Source organism: Salvelinus alpinus, chromosome 2 (genome assembly GCF_045679555.1).
Source record: "Salvelinus alpinus chromosome 2, SLU_Salpinus.1, whole genome shotgun sequence".
NCBI lineage: Eukaryota > Metazoa > Chordata > Actinopteri > Salmoniformes > Salmonidae > Salvelinus > Salvelinus alpinus.
In genome coordinates this window covers 3,105,485-3,122,924 of record NC_092087.1, presented here as the reverse complement: position 1 = coordinate 3,122,924, position 17,440 = coordinate 3,105,485, and the positions used below count along the sequence as shown (strand labels likewise).

The following is a 17,440-nucleotide window of genomic DNA, read 5'->3' as shown; positions in this document are numbered from 1 at the left end:
AGGATGGTGTGTATAGACAGTAGTTATACAGGATGGTGTGTATAGACAGTATAGACAGTAGTTATATATGATGGTGTGTATAGACAGTAGTTATATATGATGGTGTGTATAGACAGTAGTTATATAGGATGGCGTGTATAGACAGTAGTTATATAGGATGGTGTGTATAGACAGTAGTTATATAGGATGGTGTGTATAGACAGTAGTTATATAGGATGGTGTGTATAGACAGTAGTTATATAGGATGGCGTGTATAGACAGCAGTTATATAGGATGGTGTGTATAGACAGTATAGACAGTAGTTATATAGGATGGTGTGTATAGACAGTAGTTATATAGGATGGTGTGTATAGACAGTAGTTATATAGGATGTTGTGTATAGACAGTAGTTATATAGGATGGTGTGTATAGACAGTATAGACAGTGGTTATACTATAGGACTGGCAAAAAGTGCTCTTCACTGACAAGTCGCGGTTTTGTCTCACCAGGGGTGATGGTCGGATTTGCGTTTATTGCCGAAGGAATGAGCGTTACACCGAGGCCTGTACTCTGGAGCGGGATCAATTTGGAGGTGGAGGGTCCGTCACGGTCTGGGGCGGTGTGTCACAGCATCATCGGACTGAGCTTGTTGTCATTGCAGGCAATCTCAACGCTGTGCATTACAGGGAAGACATCCTCCTCCCTCATGTGCTACCCTTCCTGCAGGCTCATCCTGACATGACCCTCCAGCATGACAATGCCACCAGCCATACTGCTCGTTCTGTGCGTGATTTCCTTAAAGACAGGAACGTCAGTGTTCTGCCATGGCCAGCGAAGAGCCCAGATCGCAATCCCATTGAGCACGTCTGGGACCTGTTGGATTGGAGGGTGAGGGCTAGGGCCATTCCCCCCAGAAATGTCTGGGAACTTGCAGGTCCTTTGGTGGAAGAGTGGGGGTAACATCTCACAGCAAGAACTGGCAAATCTGGTGCAGTCCATGAGGAGGAGATGCACTGCAGTACTTAATGCAGCTGGTGGCCACACCAGATACTGACTGTTACTGTTACTTTTGATTTTGACCCCACCTTTGTTCAGGGACACATTATTCAATTTCTGTTAGTCACGTGTCTGTGGAACTTGTTCAGTTTATGTCTCAGTTGTTGAATCTTATTATGTTCATACAAATATTTACTTATGATAAGTTTGCTGAAAATAAACGCAGTTGACAGTGAGAGGATGTTTTTTTGTTGTTGCTGAGTTTATAAATAGTCTTTAAAAACCTCCAGGCTTGTAATAAGATGTCATCACTTCCTCTACAAACAGGTCAGTGTTGTGTTGCTTAAATTTCACTAATTAATTTGTCCACATAATGGTCCACATCTGGTCCACATCTGGTCCACATCATGTCCATATCTGGTCCATATCTGGTCCACATCTGGTCCACATCTGGTCCATATCTGGTCCACATCATGTCCATATCTGGTCCACATCATGTCCATATCTGGTCCACATCATGTCCATATCTGGTCCACATCATGTCCATATCTGGTCCACATCATGTCCACATCTGGTCCACATCATGTCCATATCTGGTCCACATCATGTCCATATCTGGTCCACATCATGTCCATATCTGGTCCACATCATGTCCATATCTGGTCCACATCATGTCCATATCTTGTTCACATCTGGCCCACATCATGTCCACATCTGGTCCACATCATGTCCATATCTGGTCCACATCATGTCCATATCTGGTCCACATCATGTCCATATCTGGTCCACATCATGTCCATATCTGGTCCACATCATGTCCATATCTGGTCCACGTAGACTATGAAGAGTCTTAGAGGAGTGCTGATCTCAGACCAGGCTGTCCATGTTATCTTATTCACCACTCCTGATGTAATCCTAGTCACCAGCCACCTTGTTACTTGAGTGTGGAGCGCCACCTGGTGGATAATGCCAGTAAATGATCGTTCTTGGTCCTGTGCTGCAGGTACGGAGGATGACAGGGGCTCTGGTGGCAGTTGGCCAGGGAAAGATGTCTATCTCTGGGGTGAAGGAACTACTCGAGGCCCAGGACTCTCAGGCCTACCCAAACAACCTCACATCACCCCCAGACAGACTCTTCCTCACCAGGGTGGAGTACCACCATTAAGTTAGGACTTACCCATCCACCCCGTCTGAGCTGTCTTCCTCACTAGGGTTCTTCATTACAGGGAGTTTTTCCTGCATACTGTGCTTCTGCTTGCTCGTTTGGGGTCTAGGCCTAGTTCCTTTAAAGCTCTTTGTTACAACTGTTGATATTTTAATCACTTTGATTGATTGACCAGAACCTGTCACAGTCTACCACCATACTTACCGAAAGATTTAAAAAATAAAATAAATCATCGTTAATTAACCAGGTAGGCAAGGTCTCATTTACAATTGCGACCTGGCCAAGATAAAGCAAAGAAGTTCGACACATACAACAACACAAAACAAACATACAGTCAATAATACAGTAGAACAATAAGTCTATATACGATGTGAGCAAATGAGGTGAGATAAGGCAGGTAAAGGCAAAAAAAAGGCCATGGTGGCGAAGTAAATACAATATAGCAAGTAAAACACTGGAATGGTTGATTTGCAGTGGAGGAATGTGCAAAGTAGAGATAGAAATAAATGGGGTGCAAAGGAGCAAAATAAATAAATAAATACAGTAGGGGAAGAGGTAGTTGTTTGGGCTAAATTATAGATGGGCTATGTACAGGTGCAGAGATAGAAATGTTTTGACCATGACAGTTTATAATCTAAGGTAACACCAAGTGATTTAGTCTCCTCAACTTGAATGTTGCATATATGCATGTGTTCAGTAGAGCCGGCTATATTAGAGAAATGAATGTGATATTTGAGGCTCTCTCTCACTAACTGATTGTACACACACACATATATTTCAGTTTGTGCGTGTGATATGAGGGTTGGACATGTGTTTATTTCGACATTATAAAGATGTATTTTTTATTTTTATAAACAGCGGCAACACCGCCATGTTGACGTTCGATTAGACTCATTAGGATCCCCATTAGCTGACGACAATGGAGACAGCTAGTCTTACTGGGGATCCCCATTAGCCCACACCAATGGAGACAGCTAGTCTTACTGGGGATCCCCATTAGCCCACACCAATGGAGACAGCTAGTCCTCCTGGGGATCCCCATTAGCCCACACCAATGGAGACAGCTAGTCTTACTGGGGATCCCCATTAGCCCACACCAATGGAGACAGCTAGTCTTACTGGGGATCCCCATTAGCCCACACCAATGGAGACAGCTAGTCTTTCTGGGGATCCCCATTAGCCCACACCAATAGAGACAGCTAGTCTTACTGAGGATCCCCATTAGCCGACACCAATGGAGACAGCTAGTCTTACTGAGGATCCCCATTAGCCGACACCAATGGAGACAGCTAGTCTTACTGGGGATCCCCATTAGCCGACACCAATGGAGACAGCTAGTCTTACTGGGGATCCCCATTAGCCGACACCAATGGAGACAGCTAGTCTTACTGAGGATCCCCATTAGCCGACACCAATGGAGACAGCTAGTCTTACTGGGGATCCCCATTAGCCGACACCAATGGAGACAGCTAGTCTTACTGGGGATCCCCATTAGCCGACACCAATGGAGACAGCTAGTCTTACTGAGGATCCCCATTAGCCGACACCAATGGAGACAGCTAGTCTTACTGGGGATCCCCATTAGCCGACACCAATGGAGACAGCTAGTCTTACTGAGGATCCCCATTAGCCCACACCAATAGAGACAGCTAGTCTTACTGAGGATCCCCATTAGCCGACACCAATGGAGACAACTAGTCTTACTGGGGTCTGACACATGACGAAAAAATACATTACAGACCAAATACTTTACAACTTACATACGTTAACATTAACATGTAGTGTGTGTGTGCATCTATCAGCTACACACACATGTCAGTACATAAACACAAGTTGGTCACATGGGGGGAGAGGCGCTGTGCCATGAGGTGTTGCTTTATTTGTTTTTTTAAACTATAATTCCGATATTTTCTGTTGGAAAAACGACATTAGTGTCCGACTTTCGGCTGTTGCACCATCCCTGACTTCACCCCTCGACTTTCGTCTACGGTCGGTAGCATCGCCTTTCCGCTCAAACTGCCAATAGTTTTGCCTTGTCGGTGTGTAATAAATAAACGCATCAGGATTAAACCGTATATGACGTCCCACTTTTCTCCGAGGTCACCCTACCTGCAAAGGATGTGATGCAATGTAGTTATGATAATTTATGCTGATATCATTTCGTGGAGCACGACCAATGAGGAGTCTCCACTTTCACCACCTGCTAGGAAGAGAATTCTATCATTCCCAACATTCTTCACCCTTCGTTGACAACGAACTTCACAAGTGTGTTCAACCATTAATAAGGCATTGTTTCCAACTGACACGAAACAATTCAGTTGGCTCGTTTCGCTTTTCTGTGGGTTGAACTTGCACCAGGATTGTTCTTCACAGTTGTTATCGGCGCGAATATAATTGCCTAAGATTTCCAAAGTGGCGCACTAAGAAGGAAGGTGGTATGTACACCCTAGCGACTAGGCTACAATCCTACTAGTTTTGACGGTTGAAACATAGTAGCAACTTTGCATGCTTGCTTGTGTTGCGTGACAGTTGTAGGGATTTGGATTACGTTGTTTTACACCTGAAAGTAGATAGGGACAAACGTTTTCCTGAAGTTAAATGAATTGTGACTAATGATTTCCTGATTGTGCGACTACACAGCACCAATGTTTGTTTGTATAACTAAATAGAAGTTGAAGAAACTGCAAAAATAAGTCTTACACTTTATGTAGCCTATAAAGTATTGCCACAAATGTATAAAATCTTCCCTCCTGTGTTTATTATTAGTTCCTTGGAAATGACTCCATTCCTATGATAGACTTCCTTTAGCGCCGACTGTGGTCTTTTTCCCGGGTAGTTGAGGAGCTCCGTTCTCTAATCTGGTCCGGGTGGAGTTTTGATAGCAACAACAATGTGTCAGCATCAGTCGATTCTTGTAAAAATGTCAATTCTGAAAACGCTTACCTTCAGTCCTACTCAGTCTCTTTCAGGGAAGGTAGATCCCCACTTTTATATAAACATTTTTTTGTTGCTAAAAATAAAATATATATATCTTTTTTTTGTGTTGCCTTTTTTGCATGTTATTTTGGCATAAATACGTGTTACACATCAGTTTGCAAACAATGTAAAAAAAAATAAAAAAAAATCAAATTATAATAATACAAAATAATTGCGTTAATAAAGCCGCATGCAGGTCTATTTTCCTTTCTTGAGTAAGGCATCTCCAAAATGCAGGTGTTTCAGCCGAGCTCAGTGCTTTGTGTGGCGTTGGGCCAGCCAGCAGAAAATACAGAGTTTAGGTGTTGGTAATGTTCTCTAGTTGTGCCGGGATTGGCTCAGTGTTCTGTCACTCACGGGGACACTAAGTCACTGCCAAATCTAAGGGTAGAGCTCGAAAATGAATAAGCGTGCAGTCAGATTTCTTTACGGTCCTTAAAGATAGGAAATTGCTGCATTCTAAATCAATCTGATCTTTCTTCTTCAGGTTGTTGTTAAGAATGGAAACGCCCTTGGATGTACTGTCAAGAGCTGCGTCGTTAGTGTATGCGGATGATGAGAAACGTAAGTTAGCCCTGTCTCCCTAGCCCTGTCTCCCTAGCCCTGGCCCTGACGCCCTGACGCCCTTCCCCTAGCCCTGACGCCCTGGCCCTAGTTCTGATGCCCTAGCCCTGACGCCCTAGCCCTGACGCCCTGGCCCTAGCCCTGACGCCCTAGCCCTAACGCCCTGGCCCTAGCCCTGACCCCCTTACGCCCTGACGCCCTAGCCCTGACGCCCTAGCCCTGACGCCCTGACGCCCTAGCCCTGACGCCCTAGCCCTGACGCCCTGGCCCTAGCCCTGACGCCCTGGCCCTAGCCCTGACGCCCTAGCCCTGACGCCCTAGCCCTGACGCCCTAGCCCTGACCCCCTTACGCCCTGACGCCCTAGCCCTGACGCCCTAGCCCTGACGCCCTGACGCCCTAGCCCTGACCCCCTTACGCCCTAGCCCTGACGCCCTAGCCCTGACGCCCTAGCCCTGACGCCCTGGCCCTAGCCCTGACGCCCTAGCCCTGACTCCCTGGCCCTGACTCCCTAGCCCTGACTCCCTGGCTCTAGCCCTGACGCCCTGGCTCTAGCCCTGACGCCCTGGCCCTAGCCCTGACGCCCTAGCCCTGACTCCCTGGCCCTGACTCCCTAGCCCTGACTCCCTGGCTCTAGCCCTGACGCCCTGGCCCTAGCCCTGACCCCCTGACGCCCTAGCCCTGACCCCCTGACGCCCTAGCCCTGACCCCCTTACGCCCTGACCCCCTTACGCCCTAGCCCTGACGCCCTAGCCCTGACGCCCTGACCCCCTTACGCCCTGACCCACTTACGCCCTGACGCCCTAGCCCTGACGCCCTAGCCCTGACGCCCTAGCCCTGACGCCCTGGCCCTAGCCCTGACTCCCTAGCCCTGACTCCCTGGCTCTAGCCCTGACTCCCTGGCTCTAGCCCTGACGCCCTGGCTCTAGCCCTGACGCCCTGGCTCTAGCTTGGAAAATACATAAATGTGACTCTCTTGATGACAACATAAGGGCTGTTTTCCTAAAGAAGTTAAATCCGCTTCATGTTTTGGTTTCCTTGCTCAATACTAATGAATACCGCAATACTGGTATTGTCCCGGCCCTACTTGTTACCCCTAGCCTACCTTAGCCCTACCTTTTCCCTACCCTAACCTTTCACCTACCCTACCATGGCCTACCCTAGCCATACCTTTCTCCTAACCTGTAGACCTAGCCTAGCCATACCCTTCTCCTACCCTGGCCTTAACACTACCCTTATCCTGCCCTACCCTGGCCTTATCCCTACCCTGGCCTTATCCCAACCCTGGCCTTATCCCTACCCTAGCCCTACCCTAGCCCTTCTCCCTACCCTTCTCCTACCCTAGCCCTACCCTGGCCTTATCCCTACCCTTCTACTCTGGCCCTTGGGCCTACAGTCAGTCCTCATGGCTGTCTTAACACAATCAAGCTTTAATTCTGTCTGGTTGAAAATTCCTTCTTATATTAAGCAGCAAATCCTTCTCAGCGGGCATGCAGTTTGGTTAGACTGAGTTAGGAGAACAGACGGGCTGTAGCTCAACACACTCCCAGCAGGGAGAATATGCTGTTCTTTCAAAAGTGTTTAACCAGGTAGGCTAGTTGAGAACAAGTTCTCATTTGCAATTGCGACCTGGCCAAGATAAAGCAAAGCAGTTCGACAAAAACAACAACACAGAGTTACACATGGAGTAAAACAAACATACAGTCAATGATACAGTAGAAACAGTCTATATACAGTGTGTGCAAATGAGGTAGGATAAGGGAGGTAAGGAAATAAATATTAACGTAGCTAGAGCAAGTGAACGAGATAATACAATAAATATTGTTTTAACAGTAAACATTACACTCACAAAAGTTCCAAAAGAATAAAGACATTTCAAATGTCATATTATGTATATATACAGTGTTGTAACGATGTGCAAATAGTTAAAGTACAAAAAGGGAAAATAAATAAACATAAATATGGGTTGTGTTTGTTTTTCACTGGTTGTGCTTTTTGTTGTGACAACAGGTCACATCTTGCTGCTGTGATGGCACATTGGTATTTCACCCAGTAGATATGGGAGGTTATCAAAATATAAATCTTACACAAAGAATTCACAATTTTTGATATCTTGTGTAATCTGAGGGAAATATGTCTGTCTAATATGGTCATACATTTGTCAGGAGGTTAGGAAGTGCAGCTCAGTTTCCACCTCATTTTGTAGGCAGAGTGCAGTGTTCTCTTGCTAGTTGTTCTGTGAGGAGAGACTTCAATGGAAGGCTACAGGGCTGATCTCGGACCAGTTTAGCCTTTTAGCTCATAATGAATTAGACGGGGTGAGACCTGATCCTAGATCAGCATCTACTACTACTGATGCTATAGATCATAATGAATTAGATGGGGTGGGACCTGATCCTAGATCAGCACCTACTACTACTGATGCTATAGATCATAATGAATAAGACGGGGTGGGACCTGATCCTAGATCAGCACCTACTACTGATGCTATAGATCATAATGAATTAGATGGGGTGGGACCTGATCCTAGATCAGCACCTACTACTACTGATGCTATAGATCGTAATGAATTAGATGGGGTGGGACCTGATCCTAGATCAGCACCTACTACTGATGCTATAGATCATAATGAATTAGATGGGGTGGGACCTGATCCTAGATCAGCACCTACTACTGATGCTATAGATCATAATGAATAAGACGGGGTGGGACCTGATCCTAGATCATAATGAATAAGACGGGGTGGGACCTGATCCTAGATCAGCATCTACTACTACTGATGCTATAGATCATAATGAATTAGACGGGGTGGGACCTGATCCTAGATCAGCACCTACTACTACTGATGCTATAGATCATAATGAATTAGACGCGGTGGGACCTGATCCTAGATCAGCACCTACTACTACTGATGCTATAGATCATAATGAATTAGACGGGGTGGGACCTGATCCTAGATCAGCATCTACTACTACTGATGCTATAGATCATAATGAATTAGACGGGGTGGGACCTGATCCTAGATCAGCACCTACTACTACTGATGCTATAGATCATAATGAATAAGACGGGGTGGGACCTGATCCTAGATCAGCACCTACTACTACTGATGCTATAGATCATAATGAATTAGATGGGGTGGGACCTGATCCTAGATCAGCACCTACTACTGATGCTATAGATCATAATGAATAAGACGGGGTGGGACCTGATCCTAGATCATAATGAATAAGACGGGGTGGGACCTGATCCTAGATCAGCACCTACTACTACTGATGCTATAGATCATAATGAATTAGACGGGGTGGGACCTGATCCTAGATCAGCACCTACTACTGATGCTATAGATCATAATGAATTAGATGGGGTGGGACCTGATCCTAGATCAGCACCTACTACTACTGATGCTATAGATCATAATGAATTAGATGGGGTGGGACCTGATCCTAGATCAGCACCTACTACTGATGCTATAGATCATAATGAATAAGACGGGGTGGGACCTGATCCTAGATCAGCACCTACTACTACTGATGCTATAGATCATAATGAATTAGATGGGGTGGGACCTGATCCTAGATCAGCACCTACTACTGATGCTATAGATCATAATGAATTAGATGGGGTGGGACCTGATCCTAGATCAGCACCTACTACTGATGCTATAGATCATAATGAATAAGACGGGGTGGGACCTGATCCTAGATCATAATGAATAAGACGGGGTGGGACCTGATCCTAGATCAGCATCTACTACTACTGATGCTATAGATCATAATGAATTAGACGGGGTGGGACCTGATCCTAGATCAGCACCTACTACTACTGATGCTATAGATCATAATGAATTAGATGGGGTGGGACCTGATCCTAGATCAGCACCTACTACTGATGCTATAGATCATAATGAATAAGACGGGGTGGGACCTGATCCTAGATCATAATGAATAAGACGGGGTGGGACCTGATCCTAGATCAGCATCTACTACTACTGATGCTATAGATCATAAAGAATTAGACGGGGTGGGACCTGATCCTAGATCAGCACCTACTACTACTGATGCTATAGATCATAATGAATTAGACGGGGTGGGACCTGATCCTAGATCAGCACTACTACTACTGATGCTATAGATCATAATGAATTAGACGGGGTGGGACCTGATCCTAGATCAGCACTACTACTACTGATGCTATAGATCATAATGAATAAGACGCGGTGGGACCTGATCCTAGATCAGCACCTACTACTACTGATGCTATAGATCATAAAGAATTAGACGGGGTGGGACCTGATCCTAGATCAGCACCTACTACTACTGATGCTATAGATCATAATGAATTAGACGGGGTGGGACCTGATCCTAGATCAGCACCTACTACTACTGATGCTATAGATCATAATGAATTAGACGGGATGGGACCTGATCCTAGATCAGCACCTACTACTACTGTTGCTATAGATCATAATGAATTAGACGGGGTGGGACCTGATCCTAGATCAGCACTACTACTACTGATGCTATAGATCATAATGAATAAGACGGGGTGGGACCTGATCCTAGATCAGCACCTACTACTACTGATGCTATAGATCATAATGAATTAGACGGGGTGGGACCTGATCCTAGATCAGCACTACTACTACTGATGCTATAGATCATAATGAATAAGACGCGGTGGGACCTGATCCTAGATCAGCACCTACTACTACTGATGCTATAGATCATAATGAATAAGACGGGGTGGGACCTGATCCTAGATCAGCACCTACTACTACTGATACTATAGATCATAATGAATTAGACGGGGTGGGACCTGATCCTAGATCAGCACCTACTACTACTGATGCTATAGATCATAATGAATAAGACGGGGTGGGACCTGATCCTAGATCAGCACCTACTACTACTGATGCTATAGATCATAATGAATTAGACGGGGTGTGACCTGATCCTAGATCAGCACCTACTACTACTGATGCTATAGATCATAATGAATAAGACGGGGTGGGACCTGATCCTAGATCAGCACCTACTACTACTGATGCTATAGATCATAATGAATTAGACGGGGTGGGACCTACTACTACTGATGCTATAGATCATAATGAATTAGACGGGGTGGGACCTGATCCTAGATCAGCACCTAGTACTACTGATGCTATAGATCATAATGAATTAGACGGGGTGGGACCTGATCCTAGATCAGCACCTACTACTACTGATGCTATAGATCATAATGAATTAGACGGGGTGGGACCTGATCCTAGATCAGCACCTACTACTACTGATGCTATAGATCATAATGAATTAGACGGGGTAGGACCTGATCCTAGATCAGCACCTACTACTACTGATGCTATAGATCATAATGAATTAGACGGGGTGGGACCTGATCCTAGATCAGCACCTACTACTACTGATGCTATAGATCATAATGAATAAGACGGGGTAGGACCTGATCCTAGATCAGCACCTACTACTACTGATGCTATAGATCATAATGAATAAGACGGGGTGGGACCTGATCCTAGATCAGCACCTACTACTACTGATGCTATAGATCATAATGAATTAGACGGGGTGGGACCTGATCCTAGATCAGCACCTACTACTACTGATGCTATAGATCATAATGAATTAGACGGGGTGGGACCTGATCCTAGATCAGCACCTACTACTACTGATGCTATAGATCATAATGAATTAGATGGGGTGGGACCTGATCCTAGATCAGCACCTACTACTGATGCTATAGATCATAATGAATTAGACGGGGTGGGACCTGATCCTAGATCAGCACCTAGTACTACTGATGCTATAGATCATAATGAATAAGACGGGGTGGGACCTGATCCTAGATCAGCACCTACTACTACTGATGCTATAGATCATAATGAATTAGACGGGGTGGGACCTGATCCTAGATCAGCACCTACTACTACTGATGCTATAGATCATAATGAATTAGACGGGGTGGGACCTGATCCTAGATCAGCACCTACTACTACTGATGCTATAGATCATAATGAATTAGACGGGGTGGGACCTGATCCTAGATCAGCACCTACTACTACTGATGCTATAGATCATAATGAATAAGACGGGTTGGGACCTGATCCTAGATCAGCACCTACTACTACTGATGCTATAGATCATAATGAATAAGACGGGGTGGGACCTGATCCTAGATCAGCACCTACTACTACTGATGCTATAGATCATAATGAATTAGACGGGGTGGGACCTGATCCTAGATCAGCACCTACTACTACTGATGCTATAGATCATAATGAATTAGACGGGGTGGGACCTGATCCTAGATCAGCACCTACTACTACTGATGCTATAGATCATAATGAATTAGACGGGGTGGGACCTGATCCTAGATCAGCACCTACTACTACTGATGCTATAGATCATAATGAATTAGACGGGGTGGGACCTGATCCTAGATCAGCACCTACTACTACTGATGCTATAGATCATAATGAATAAGACGGGGTGGGACCTGATCCTAGATCAGCACCTACTACTACTGATGCTATAGATCATAATGAATTAGACGGGGTGGGACCTGATCCTAGATCAGCACCTACTACTACTGATGCTATAGATCATAATGAATTAGACGGGGTGGGACCTGATCCTAGATCAGCACCTACTACTACTGATGCTATAGATCATAATGAATTAGACGGGGTGTGACCTGATCCTAGATCAGCACCTACTACTACTGATGCTATAGATCATAATGAATTCTTCTCCTGTATTGGTGGTGGTGAGGGCACCACTCTGGTCTTCTCCTGTAGTGGTGGTGGTGAGGGCACCACTCTGGTCTTCTCCTGTATTGGTGGTGCTGAGGGCACCACTCTGGTCTTCTCCTGGCCCTGTATTGGTGGTGCTGAGGGCACCACTCTGGTCTTCTCCTGTAGTGGTGGTGGTGAGGGCACCACTCTGGTCTTCTCATGTCTCCTGTATTGGTGGTGCTGAGGGCACCACTCTGGTCTTCTCCTGTAGTGGTGGTGGTGAGGGCACCACTCTGGTCTTCTCATGTCTCCTGTATTGGTGGTGATGAGGGCACCACTCTGGTCTTCTCATGTCTCCTGTATTGGTGGTGGTGAGGGCACCACTCTGGTCTTCTCATGTCTCCTGTATTGGTGGTGGTGAGGGCACCTCTCTGGTCTTCTCATGTCTCCTGTATTGGTGGTGATGAGGGCACCACTCTGGTCTTCTCATGTCTCCTGTATTGGTGGTGGTGAGGGCACCACTCTGGTCTTCTCATGTCTCCTGTATTGGTGGTGGTGAGGGCACCTCTCTGGTCTTCTCATGTGTCCTGTATTGGTGGTGATGAGGGCACCACTCTGGTCTTCTCATGTCTCCTGTATTGGTGGTGGTGAGGGCACCACTCTGGTCTTCTCATGTCTCCTGTATTGGTGGTGGTGAGGGCACCACTCTGGTCTTCTCCTGTATTGGTGGTGGTGAGGGCACCACTCTGGTCTTCTCATGTCTCCTGTATTCGTGGTGGTGAGGGCACCACTCTGGTCTTCTCCTGTAGTGGTGGTGGTGAGGGCACCACTCTGGTCTTCTCCTGTATTGGTGGTGGTGAGGGCACCACTCTGGTCTTCTCATGGCCCTGTATTGGTGGTGCTGAGGGCACCACTCTGGTCTTCTCCTGTATTGGTGGTGCTGAGGGCACCACTCTGGTCTTCTCCTGTATTGGTGGTGGTGAGGGCACCACTCTGGTCTTCTCCTGTATTGGTGGTGCTGAGGGCACCACTCTGGTCTTCTCATGTCTCCTGTAGTGGTGGTGGTAAGGGCACCACTCTGGTCTTCTCATGGCCCTGTATTGGTGGTGGTGAGGGCACCACTCTGGTCTTCTCATGTCTCCTGCTGGCGTTTTATTTTTTCCCTGGGCTGTTGCTGTTGCGTGTAGCCTCTCTGTCCCAACACAATACAGACGACCTGTTTCCACAATAGACTCGCCCCCACAGCCCAGCAACCAAGGCACTGGAAGATCCGCCCCCTTTATGACTCTTGGAATGCTCCCGTTTGCAACAGCATTCGAGAGGGAAAGGCTCCCTGGCTGAGCTACACTATACTACTCTGAACTGCTACACAACAGTGCTACACTATACTATAATACACTACCTGCATTGCTACACTATGCTATGCTATATTGCTACAGTACACTGCTACACTATACTATAATACGGTACACTATATTATACTATGCTACACTGCTACCCTGTGCTATACAGCTACACTGTGCTATACTGCTACACTGTGCTATACTGCTGTGCTATTCTGCTACACTGTGCTATACTGCTGTGCTATTCTGCTACACTGTGCTATACTGCTGTGCTATTCTGCTACACTGTGCTATACTGCTACACTGTGCTATACTGCTGTGCTATTCTGCTACACTGTGCTATACTGCTGTGCTATTCTGCTACACTGTGCTATACTGCTACACTGTGCTATACTGCTACACTGTGCTATACTGCTGTGCTATTCTGCTACACTGTGCTATACTGCTATTCTACTACACTGTGCTATACTGCTATTCTGCTACACTGTGCTATACTGCTACACTGTGCTACACTGTGCTATACAGCTACACTGTGCTATACTGCTGTGCTATTCTGCTACACTGTGCTATACTGCTACGCTGTGCTATACTGCTATACTGCTACACTGTTCTATACTGCTACACTGTGCTATACTGCTATACTGCTACACTGTGCTATACAGCTACACTGTGCTATACTGCTATACTGCTACGCTGTGCTATACTGCTATACTGCTACACTGTGCTATACAGCTACACTGTGCTATACTGCTATACTGCTACACTGTTCTATACTGCTACACTGTGCTACATTTACATTTACATTTAAGTCATTTAGCAGACGCTCTTATCCAGAGCGACTTACAAATTGGGCTACACTGTGCTATACAGCTACACTGTGCTATACTGCTTTGCTATTCTGCTACACTGTGCTATACTGCTACGCTGTGCTATATTGCTATACTGCTACACTGTGCTATACTGCTACGCTGTGCTATACTGCTATACTGCTACACTGTTCTATACTGCTACACTGTGCTACACTGCTATACTGCTACGCTGTGCTATTCTGCTGCACGGACGTCCTGACTACAGCCATCCTACTACTGTGCTATACTGCTACACTGTGCTATACTGCTACACTGTGCTATACTGCTGTGCTATTCTGCTACACTGTGCTATACTGCTACACTGTGCTATACTGCTGTGCTATTCTGCTACACTGTGCTATACTGCTGTGCTATTCTGCTACACTGTGCTATACTGCTACACTGTGCTATACTGCTACACTGTGCTATACTGCTGTGCTATTCTGCTACACTGTGCTATACTGCTATTCTACTACACTGTGCTATACTGCTATTCTGCTACACTGTGCTATACTGCTACACTGTGCTACACTGTGCTATACAGCTACACTGTGCTATACTGCTGTGCTATTCTGCTACACTGTGCTATACTGCTACGCTGTGCTATACTGCTATACTGCTACACTGTTCTATACTGCTACACTGTTCTATACTGCTACACTGTGCTACATTTACATTTACATTTAAGTCATTTAGCAGACGCTCTTATCCAGAGCGACTTACAAATTGGGCTACACTGTGCTATACAGCTACACTGTGCTATACTGCTTTGCTATTCTGCTACACTGTGCTATACTGCTACGCTGTGCTATATTGCTATACTGCTACACTGTGCTATACTGCTACGCTGTGCTATACTGCTATACTGCTACACTGTTCTATACTGCTACACTGTGCTACACTGCTATACTGCTACGCTGTGCTATTCTGCTGCACGGACGTCCTGACTACAGCCGTCCTACTACTGTGCTATACTGCTACACTGTGCTATACTGCTATACTGCTACACTGTGCTATACCGCTATGCTGCTACACTGTGCTATACTGCTATACTGCTATACTGCTACACTGTGCTATACCGCTATGCTGCTATACTGTGCTATACTGCTGTGCTATTCTACTACACTGTGCTATACTGCTACACTGTTCTATACTGCTACACTGCTACACTGTCTATACTGCTACACTGTGCTATACTGCTACACTGCTATACTGCTACACTGTGCTATTCTACTACACTGTCTATACTGCTACACTGCGCTATACTGCTATACTGCTACGCTGTGCTATACTGCTACGCTGTGCTATACTGCTACACTGTGCTATACTGCTACACTGTGCTATACTGCTACACTGTGCTATACTGCTATACTGCTACACTGTGCTATACTGCTATACTGCTACACTGTGCTATACTGCTACACTGTGCTATACTGCTACACTGTGTAATACTGCTACACTGTGCTATACTGCTACACTGTGCTATACTGCTATACTGCTATACTGCTACACTGTGCTATACTGCTACACTGTGCTATACTTCTACACTGTGCTATACTGCTACACTGTGCTATACTGCTACACTGTGCTATACTGCTACACTGTGCTATACTGCTACACTGTGCTATACTGCTACACTGTGCTATACTGCTATACTGCTACACTGTGCTATACTGCTACACTGTGCTATACTTCTACACTGTGCTATACCGCTATACTGCTACACTGTGCTATACTGCTACACTGTGCTATACTGCTACACTGTGCTATACTGCTACACTGTGCTATACTGCTACACTGTGCTATACTGCTATACTGCTACACTGTGCTATACTGCAATGTTGCACTATACTATGCTACACTGTTACACTACAGTACCAGTCAAATGTTTGGATACACCTACTAATTCAGGGGTTTTTCTTTTCTTTATCAAACTGTGAAATAACACTTATGGAATCATGTAGTAACCAACAAAGTGTTAAAGATATCAAAATATATTTAATTTTTGTTATTCTCTATAGCTGTGATATAGAATTCAAGGCACACTTAACCATCATGGCGACCATAACATTCTGCAGCGATACACCATCCCATCTGGTTTGGGCTTAGTGGGACTATCATTTGTTTTTCAACAGGACAATGACCCAACACACCTCCAGGCTGTGTAAGGACTGTTGACCAAGAAGGAGAGTGCTGCATCAGATGACCTGGCCTCCACAATCCCCCAACCTCATCCAAATGGAGATGGTTTGGAATAAGTTGGACCGCAATGAAGGAAAAGCAGCCAACAAGTGCTCAACATATGTGGGAACTCCCTCAAGACTGTTGGAAAACCATTCCAGGTGAAGCTGGTTGAGAGAATGCCAAGAGTGTATAAAGCTGTCATCAAGGCAAAGGGTGGCTACTTTGAAGAATCTCAAATATAAAATGTATTTTGGTTTAACAGTTTTTTGCTTACTACATGATTCCATATGTGTTATTTCATAGTTTTGATGTCTTCACTATTACTCTACAATGTAGACAATAGTAGAAATAAAGAAAAACCCTTGAATGAGTAAGTGTGTCCAAACTTTTGCCTGGTACTGTATACTACACTGTTATGCTACACTGCTACACTGTTATGCTACACTGTTACACTGTTACACTGTTATGCTACACTGCTACACTGCTACACTGTTATGCTACACTGCTACACTGTTATGCTACACTGCTACGCTACACTGTTATGCTACACTGCTACACTGTTATGCTACACTGCTATGCTGCACTGCTACACTGTTATGCTACACTGCTACGCTACACTGCTACCTTGCTACACTG

The 17,440-nt window shown here is 45.5% G+C and overlaps 1 long non-coding RNA gene across 1 annotated transcript; it reads left to right on the top strand.

Annotated features, from left to right (window-relative positions):
* Nucleotides 1-4,311: 4,311 nt before the first annotated feature.
* On the top strand, nucleotides 4,312-17,175 carry LOC139550670 (uncharacterized). Its single transcript, XR_011670104.1, has 3 exons — nucleotides 4,312-4,575; nucleotides 5,604-5,680; nucleotides 16,756-17,175. It is a non-coding gene; the product is annotated as an uncharacterized lncRNA (long non-coding RNA).
* Nucleotides 17,176-17,440: the final 265 nt, after the last annotated feature.